At 48.7% G+C, this 9,228-nt stretch overlaps 1 long non-coding RNA gene across 1 annotated transcript; it reads right to left on the bottom strand.

The window, feature by feature from the left end:
* Positions 1-1,802: 1,802 nt before the first annotated feature.
* Positions 1,803-6,598, bottom strand: LOC310898782. The gene is made up of 2 exons (XR_014583709.1): positions 6,460-6,598; positions 1,803-6,307 (listed from the first exon to the last, which is right to left on the bottom strand). It is a non-coding gene; the product is annotated as an uncharacterized lncRNA (long non-coding RNA).
* Between the last annotated feature and the right edge of the window lie 2,630 nt (positions 6,599-9,228).

The raw sequence follows: 9,228 nt of genomic DNA, 5'->3' as shown, positions 1-9,228 counted from the left end.
CCCTTTCCCAGGTGATTGGCTTTGGGTTCCAGGCAGGGCCTAATGGTAATTGAGTCACAGGCATCCCATCAGAGAGCTCATTCTGCCTGGGCTGCAGTTTGGGGTAAGTGCTTTGTTTTTGCTTCAGTCAGTTGCAGGGGTCTTTAGGTGGGTCAGAGTCTATGGACTGATGCGTTTCCAAGTAGAGATCGGTACGTCCTTCTTTGTGAGGTAACAACTAGTAGGATCCTTGCTGATCCTGGCTGGAATAATAATAATGCACAACACAGAAATCATATGAGAGATTTGGGGTCAGAATGGGAAAGTACTCGTGGATGAATCCCAAGGACCTGGTATCCCAAGGTCTCTTGAAAGTTCATTTTGTGATTAAAGCCTGGCAAGATACACAGAAAAAGCTCCAGAAGGTGGGGGTTGTAGTGAACAGTCACTGTGGGGGGCCCTCCTGCGGGAGGCCCTGGAGGTGTATATCGGGAGGGGAGATGAGAAGGAAAAGCAGAGAGCGAAACTAATGGTATTGACAGTGTAGCAGGTAGTGAGGCAGAGGGTTGGAGAGAGAGGAAGAAAATCATCTGGGGGAGTCAGGGCCAGGATGGAAAGGAGAGGAAGAGAGATGAAGGAATAGCAGGCAAGGAAAGACAGGCTTTGAAGTGTGGCCAGGCTGGCCGTTTCAAATAGGAATATCCAGAGTGGAAGAAGGAGGAGAGAAGGAAAATGGGAAAGTACAGGCTGGAGAAAGATAGAAGTGTTAAAAAGGGTTATTGAAGGTGTTAAAGGTGGGGTATGTAGTGTTTGACAGAGCTGTTTGAAGTTGAATGAGCAGGGAAAGAGGATGAAGGCATTATCTAAGTAACAGTCTAGAAGTTTTGGTATATTTGCTGTGATGTTTGGTCAGTTTCCCAAGTATGGGGGGGGGGGGGGGGGGCAGCCTGCTCCACCCCCCCCCTCCCCCCCCAAACCTTGGTATGTGAACCCAATACACTGGGGCAGCTAGATCATTACTGGCTTGTAAAGTATCAGGGATTAAATTAACTAATGAAACCCTAAAAGTGATGGGGGTAGAAGGGGCTGGGATAACAGCCCCACTTTTGGGGGATACCAGGCTGAGAGTAGGGGATAAAATGATTACTGGGCAATTACTGTATGTACCAAAGGCAGGGACTAACTTGTAGGGAAGGGATTTGATGATGAAATTGGGCATTCAAATAGCAAATTGTTAGACTGGAATAACAGTGTTATTAATGGAGTGCTCTCAGGTCCTGAGAGCAAAGATCTATTCACCTCTGACTGGAAAGACCCTGAAATGGGGGCGGAAGCAACAATACAGATGGACAGTTTTACCTCAGGGGTTTACAGGGCCACCAATTTATTTGGGCAAGTTCTAGAACAGATTTTGGAGCAATTACAACCTCCCGAGGAGGTATTACTGTTACAAATATGTAGATGATCATTTATTGTCAGGACAGGAGAAAAGAGTTGTGAAGGAAGCTACTGACAAGCTATTCGGCTCGGGAGTATTGAAAAAGAAATTACAATATGTAGAAGGAGAAGTCAGGTATTTAAGGCATCTAATGTCTGAGGGAAAACAAAGAATAAATCCAGAGAGGATTCAGGGAATTGTTGAAAACTAAGAAAGAATTAAAAAGTTTTGAGAGATTTTTTTTTTTTTTTAAGGAATCAGGCACCACGAAGTCTGAGGGAAAATGGATACTCCCTGATGGGAGAGAAATGCTGAATAAAGCACCAATGAGGCAAATATTAACTGTTTTACATCAAGAGAGTCACTGGGAGGTGCAAGCAATGTGTGATGTTGTGCTAAGAAAGTATGTCTGTGTAGGAGTATACACTGTAGCGAAGCAAATATGCAGAGGATGTACCGTATGTCAAAAGGTAAATAAAAAGGTCATCCGTAACCCATCTAGAGGGGGACGGGAGCCAGGGATTTGACCTTTCCAAAGCATACAGGTAGACTTTACCGAGTTACCTAAAGTAGGGAGACTAAAGTACTTGTTTGTCCTAGTTGACCGGATGGGTGTAAGCTTTCCCCTCGGTATCTGCCACTGCGAACACGGTGGCTAAGGTATCACCGGAGCAAATAGTCCCTAGATATGGGATAGTTGAAAACATTGATTCAGGTCACGGAAGTCATCTCGCTTCACGAGTACTGCAAGGGCTAATGCAGGCCTTAGAGATTCAATGGAATTTTCACACCCCCTGGCACCCCTCCTCTTCTGGGAAGGTAGAGTGAATGAACCAGACATTAAAGAAGCAATTAACTAAGTTAGTGTTAGAAACCCAACTTCCTTGGGTAGAATGATTACCTTTAGCACTCCTCCAGGTTCAAACAGCACCAAGAAACGATATAGGAATTTCACCGTATGAGATGCTGTTCGGATTCCCCTATCTGGGCAGAAGGGATGAGATACCACAATTCAAAACAAGAGAAGTTTCCTAAGAACTGTATTCTGGGGTTGTCCTCTTCTTTGTCATCTCTCAGGACCCGTGGGTTGTTGGCTCAAACCCCACCTTTGGAATTCCCCATTCTCCACCATCAACCAGGAAATTGGGTCCTGATTCGGACCTGGAAAGAATCAAAACTCCAGCCTGAATGGGAAGGACTATTCCAAGTACTACTAACCACTGAAACAGCCGTAAGAACTGCACAAAAAGGCTGGACTCACTATACTCGAGTGAAGGCATCCGTCGACCCTAGTACCTGGGAAGCTGTTCCTACAGAAGACTTGTTGGAAGTTGAAATCGAAGAGAAAAATCTTGTAGTGGACTGTGAGCAGGATAAAAGCTTACAGTTGTAAACTAACCTTTTATTTTCACAGGTAACTAATGAGTGTGACTTGTGATTGAGAGAAGGGACTGGCCTATAGCGAATCAAAGTGCTCCCAAGGGGTTTTTGTTCTAGTAGTAGGGTACATATATCTTACTCTTTGTATTGGTAATTATTTGGAAACCTAAGGGTTAAAAATAATGACCGGGAAAAATCAACTATTAATTTTTTTTCTAGTGACTGTAGGCCTCAGAGAAGGCCTTGGTCAATTGGCAACTTGGAAAAGGCATGACCAGATAATAGTAAGATGGGATACCCCGTCAAAATAGGGGTGAATGTGACAGAGGGTTATGTACCACAATCTGTCATGTTTGATGCTTGTGAGGTGTTAGCTTGTGGAGATTTAAATGCCCAATGACAACTGAGCAGAGAGAACAAGTAACTGGGAGACACCCAACAGCCAGATTGAGAGCAGCTGTATGGAAACGATCCTCTATTGCCATCAGAGAAAGGGAGAAACTCAAGGAGAAAACAGGAGAGAAAACAGGAGGCTCTCTTTGAAATGTGGCAGTTCAAACATTTGAGATTGAAACAGGGTATGGGGATGTGAATGCCTGGATAGAATGGGTCAAATATGCTGTCCAGAGTCTCAACCGTAGCACTTGCTATGCTTGTGCCTCGGGACGACGGATTGCCCGGATAGTGCCCTTCCCATTGGGGTGGACCAGGGATTCCCAGGGGATGCGATGTATGATTGCATTGTACCAAGAAAAGACTGCCTGGGGAAATGAGGCCTGTAAGTCTCTCTCTTTGCTGTTCCCTTCCTTGCGTGATAGCAATATCAGGGTTCCCCCTGCATTCTCTACAGCTACAGGTGACCATGCAGCTTGCCTCTCACGGCAGGGTGTGAGCGCTACCCGGCATCTGGGAGAATTTGCCTTGTGCACAAGGACCTTGAATGCTACCAAGGACCTGATGGGAAACTGCTCAAGACTTGAGATCCCCAGGGCAGATCTGTGGTGGTACTGCAGAGGGAAGATCTTATGGTCCACCCTACCATCTAATTGGGGAGGCACTTTTGCACTTGTTCAATTAGCTATACCCTTCACCCTGGCATTTGAAAGAGAAACATCACAAATACACAGAAGAAGTAAAAGAGGCTCAGGAATGTCATTTGATGATAGAGTGTACATAGATTCTGTTGGGGTGCCTAGAGGAGTTCCCGATGAACAGAAAGCCAGGAATCACATTGCTGCAGGGTTTGAGTCGCTGTTCTGGTGGGTAACAATCAATAAGAGTATTTATTATAGTCAGCAGATATTCATAAATCATACAAGGGATGTGATAAGAGAAATCGCTGAACAACTAGATGCCACCAGCAAAATGGCTTGGGAAAACAGAATAGCATTAGATATGTTGATCGCGGAGAAAGGAGGTGTGTGTGTGATACTGAGCAACCATTGTTGCACTTTTATACCCAACAATACTGCCCCAGATGGCACAGTAACTAGAGCGTTGCAAGGGCTTCCCGCCCTTGCCAGTGAATTGGCAGAGTAATTAGGAACCGGCCCTTCCTTCGCGGGATGTTCGGAATCTTGGTTTGGTAAATGGAAAGGGATCCTAGCGTCCGTATCTGCGTCCTTGATCGTAGTATCAGGAGTTTTGACGGCCCTTGGTTGTTGCATTATCCCCTGTGTAAAAGGACTAGTACAGCGGCTCACTGAAACTGCACTATCGAAAGAAATGACCGTGGAGCCACCACCTTACTCACGTAAGGCGATGATATTAGAGGGGATGGAAAGCAAAGAAGGTGAAGAAGAGGAAGAGATCTACCAAATTACACCGCAGAGAAAAGTTTTGCAAAAATCAACAGTTTATAAAGAAGAAAAGGGGGGAATTGTGGGAATAAAAATGTTGTTTTTGCAGAGTTACGTTGTTTAGAGGGAAGGAATGCGGTGTTGAGATAGGCTCGCAGTGATAAGAAAGCTTAACGGACAACCTTGTAAAATGCAGACAACCGGACCCCTCAGAGCAGCTAGGTGAAAATCACGGCGTCAAGTCAGATCAGTGAAGAAACATTACCACTTCAAACAGTAAAAAAGTCAAAAGAAATTTGAAATTGAACAGGCCGGCAACTGAAGGCCACGTAGTGTCTGTGAAGCGTCGGATAGGTTGTGAACCTGGAATACCCAGTCAGTGGGGAAACAGGGGAGGGTCCCGGTCGTCGAGAAAGAAAGTACATAAACCGTACTGTGTGACTAGTAGGCGCGCTCCTGCTTGTTGGACGCGTGCCATTGCGATCGCGAATAAATTACTACTTCACTGAGATCCTCGCCTGAGCCTAAGCTACTGGCTACGGAGTGTTTCTCACGCTCCCTGCGCGTAATCCTGGCTACAATATACCGCGTTATCGAAGGTGCCTTTTAAACAACAGTGATAGAAACTCAGGGGGCGATAGTACTGACCCTGGGTGTGGAATTATCCACGCAGGGAATAATCCACGCTGCACCAAATATGGTAGCCACAGGAGCGCTAATATACATAGCGCGTGCCAGATGCGACGTGAGAATCCTGCACCTGGATGGCCTGTCCCAAATGGCGAGAGGTGGTACTGGCTACGTGGCAATAAAGCCAGGAAGGTGTTGCCCCTGGGATGGAAGGGAGCTTGCACCCTGGAGGCAGTAATTCCAAACGTGACTATTATTGAAGACCCACAAAGCCAAAGCCCCCTTGAGACCACACGCAGGATTAAGCGGACTCCAGACAATTCTCTAGTAAAATTCTCTAGTATTTCACAGCTTTGCAAGGTGGTTTTTACCTCGGTGAGGGGTGGGTGAATTAGAAAAAGCTATTGTAAATATCTCCGCTATAACTGAAGAACTAGAAAATAAGTTTGATAAGTTTGCAAAAATAGCACCGTAGAATCGAATAGTATTCGATTCATTAATAACCTCATAAGGAGGAGCGTGCACTGTAATTAATGCTAGTTGCTGTATAGATGTAGATCAAACGGGACGGATTTGACTGATATTTGGGGGGAAAAAAAGGTATACTGGGGGGCGTGGGGGGGGAAAGATCCTACATAGAGTAGCTCAAGATGACAGTTCCTGGGCATTTAGAAACATGTGGGAGAAACTAACTTCGTGGTTACCTGAACAGAATTGGCTCAAACAACTATTTGTTGGTATTGTAAAAATAATGGCGTTGTATGCCTCCCATCCCCCGTGACATCCGAAGAAGACTATTGCGCCTTAACGTTGGAGAAACTCAAGAGCGCGGTACGTGAAGAGGTGCAAAAACAACAGTAGGAGTAAGGAAAGGAGAGGAGGGAGCTGTGAGAAACTAAGTTGTGTTTTTGCAGTAGAGAACTAATTTTCTGTATCCCGAGGTAGTTGTGCAGTCATAATGAGGAGAAACGCCACGTGGGTAAGCGGACAGTAGGCGGCCTCACTGTTCCGAAATAAGGCAGAAGCTTGAGGAAAAACAGGTTGAGCAGCGTGGGCACGGTAAAACAAAGATCACAGGTTCCTGAAACATAAGAAAGGAAAAAAAAAAAAAAAGGAAATAAGAAGGGAGAAATTAAAGGGTTGAAAAAGAAGTAAAATTGTACATACATGGTACATACAGGGGAGGGGATCAGGTGTCGGGGAACAGGGACTAAAAGTTGATGCTGTGCTTACTGCAATGCGCTCCTGATCGGCAGGACGCCCGCCACTGCAACCGCGAATAAAATAGCCTCAGAGAAGATCGCGTGTCAAGAAAATTATTTGAGATGTTTCTCGCAGACAGACTTGACGAGAGAGGACCAAGAACACCCGCGCCTTCTTTAAAAAAAAAATAAACAAACAAACAAACAAAAAAAAAGGCAGCACAGGGGCAGCCTCAGGGTCGCCTTCCCACAGGGAAGCGGCGCCGTGATTGGCTGGACCGTGAGGGCGGATGTGGCGTCACGGCTAGCCTTAACTCAGGGCGGAAACGCTCCGTGATCGGCTCGGAGGAACGCAGGGCGGAGGTGCCGTGCAGGGCTTGCCGGCACTATGGGCGGAAGCTGTCGGGCCGGGCCGGGCCGCCGCGGCGCGGTGCCGCAACGAGGTTGGTGGTCGGCGCCGCCCCGGGCCGGGCCGGGCCGGGCCGGGAGGGGGCGAGGCGGCGGGCGGTTGGGGCGCCACGCGGTCGGCGGCTTCTGCGGAAACGGCCCTTGTGCGGGGCGGGGGCGGCGCCGGAGCGGAGCGGACCGGGCCGGGCGTGCGGCGGGGTCTGCACTGCGCGGAGCTTCGGAGGGCTGGGGGAGAGGGGGGCGAAGCGGCGCGGGGGGGGGCCGCTGCGTGCGCTTGGCCGACTCCCCTCTGGGGCGGATGGACTGCTCCGTCCCGCGGCATGCTGGGAGCTGTAGTTCTGTGGCGCGCGGCCGGTCTTTCCCCGAGCCGGGGCCGGGGCCGGGGCCGGGCCGTGCGCGCCGGGAGGCGCAGGTTGCCGCTGGCTGCGAGCGCGGCTGCCGGCGGTGAGGCGAGCGAGAGCCTTCGGGGGCGCTTCCCCGGAGCGTCGGGCCGGGAGGGGTGGGGGCTGCGGCGGCCGGGCGCGGGTCCTCGCTGCGCTCGATCGTCGGGCTGCGCCTCGGAGGTTTTCCTCCCCCCGCGCGCTGACGGCCGGCTCTCTCCTTTCCCTGCGGCTCACCAGGGCAGAAGCAGCTCCCCGCCGCTGGGACCCCCGCGGGGTTTGTCGCCGAGCGAAGGTGGCGCGGCAGCTGAAGGGAGGAAAGCTGCAGCTGGCGTGCTGCAGTCGCAGGTTTCCCAGGAGAAAGAGCAGCCCGTCTGTCCCAGCTGTCCGGGTAAGTCGCAGCGACCTCCGGGTGAAATCCGGGCGTGAAGGGGATTTTGGTGGCTCTCTTAGACGGCTAGCCCTACCAAAGGTCGCATCGGTTACAAAAGGTAGTAGTAACCTTGCAGTTTGTGTGTTCTGTAACGTCTGTAGCACAATAAACTGGCAGGTGAAGGAATGAGCGGGTACAAATACACGTGACTCTACAGCTGAGATTAAATAACGTGCAGGTTCTTCTGTGTTTTGTCTTTCAAAGCGCGTTGTTTGACTCGGTGGTCCTTAACGATGATCCTCGGTGGTCCCTTCCAACTCAGGATATTCTACGATTCTGTTGTTGCCGAGCGCCTGAGCTTTTTGCTCACATTACTGAAGAAAGGAATGGCTGTGCTTCTTCCCCACCCCCCTCTCTTTTTCTTTTTTTTTCCTCTCCTCTTCTCCCTCGATGACGGGGACTCGAAATGTTTTTCTCAGATGTCCATGTGGAAATTTTAAAAAAAAAAAAAAAAGAAGCTGATGGTGAACACTGACAGAATTGGGTGACACTTTCAAGGTAGAGGGCAAAGAACGTGGAAATTCCTAGTACGTTAGTGTTACTCTGTTAGCAAAACCGACGTACACGCCGCTTGCTGTTCCTAGTTTTTTGGTTTGGCCTGGTTTTCCTTTCAGAAGTCTCCCTGAAGGCCTTTGTGGACAAAACTTTGTCCCGCTTCAGCTTTAAGAATTATCCTAGAAACAATGAACAAGTGCTTGCAGGGCTTTATGGAACGCTAGTTGCGGTCAGTCAAGAACGACTTGGGAGGCAATTCCTTTCGTGGAATTGTAGAGTGATCGAGAGATCAAGGCCAGCGTTGTGAAGAAATAGTGCCAGGTTATAGTCACAGGTGACTGCCTTCTGAAGGGAACAGAGGCTCCCATCTGCAGACCAGACCATCTTTACCGAGAGCTTTTCTACCTGCCTGGGGCTTGGATCAGGGACATTGCTAGCGAGCTTACGAGCTTAGTTCAAACTTCAGATTATTCCCTACTCCTGCTCTTTCACGTGGGTACCAACAAGTTTGCAGCAAGAAGTCTGTGTTCAATCAAAATAAATTTCAGGGCCCTGGGAAGATAGCTAGAGGATTCAGAAGCACGGGTTATCGTCTAGCATTTTGGGATACATTAAACACAGTGTAGCCAGCTGGTCAAAAGAGGTGATTCTCCCACTGTATTTAGCGTTGGCGAAGCCTCTCCTTCAATATTGTGTGCGATTCTGGGCTCTACAATATAAAAAGAACGTTAAGATCCCTGAAAGCGTACAGAGGAGGGCAACAAAGCCGGTAAAAGGATTGGAAGGCACGCCCTGTGTGGACGCTACGGTACTTTTGCTAGCTCCTCGGAATTGTATATAGTCATGAGTAACGCTCCTGATTCTAAATACATAGTCTTTCCCTGCATATAAGCCGAACGCTATTCTACAATCGTTTGCTTCTTCCGGCAGTGGATTCTGTCTTTCAGTGATTTATGGGTACTTTACATGTCCTGGATATTGCTTTCCAGATACCTGGAGCTTGCTAGCTTTTCTGTCTCCCAGACGTGTGGCTGGTAGTGGTCTAGTCTTGTGAGCTGTGCTGCCGTGAAGTCTGTCACCTGTT

This window comes from Anser anser, assembly GCF_964211835.1.
Source record: "Anser anser genome assembly, chromosome: 4".
Classification (NCBI taxonomy): Eukaryota; Metazoa; Chordata; class Aves; order Anseriformes; family Anatidae; genus Anser; species Anser anser.
Note: the sequence above shows the minus strand (reverse complement) of the source record. Positions and strands in the feature narration are given on the sequence as shown.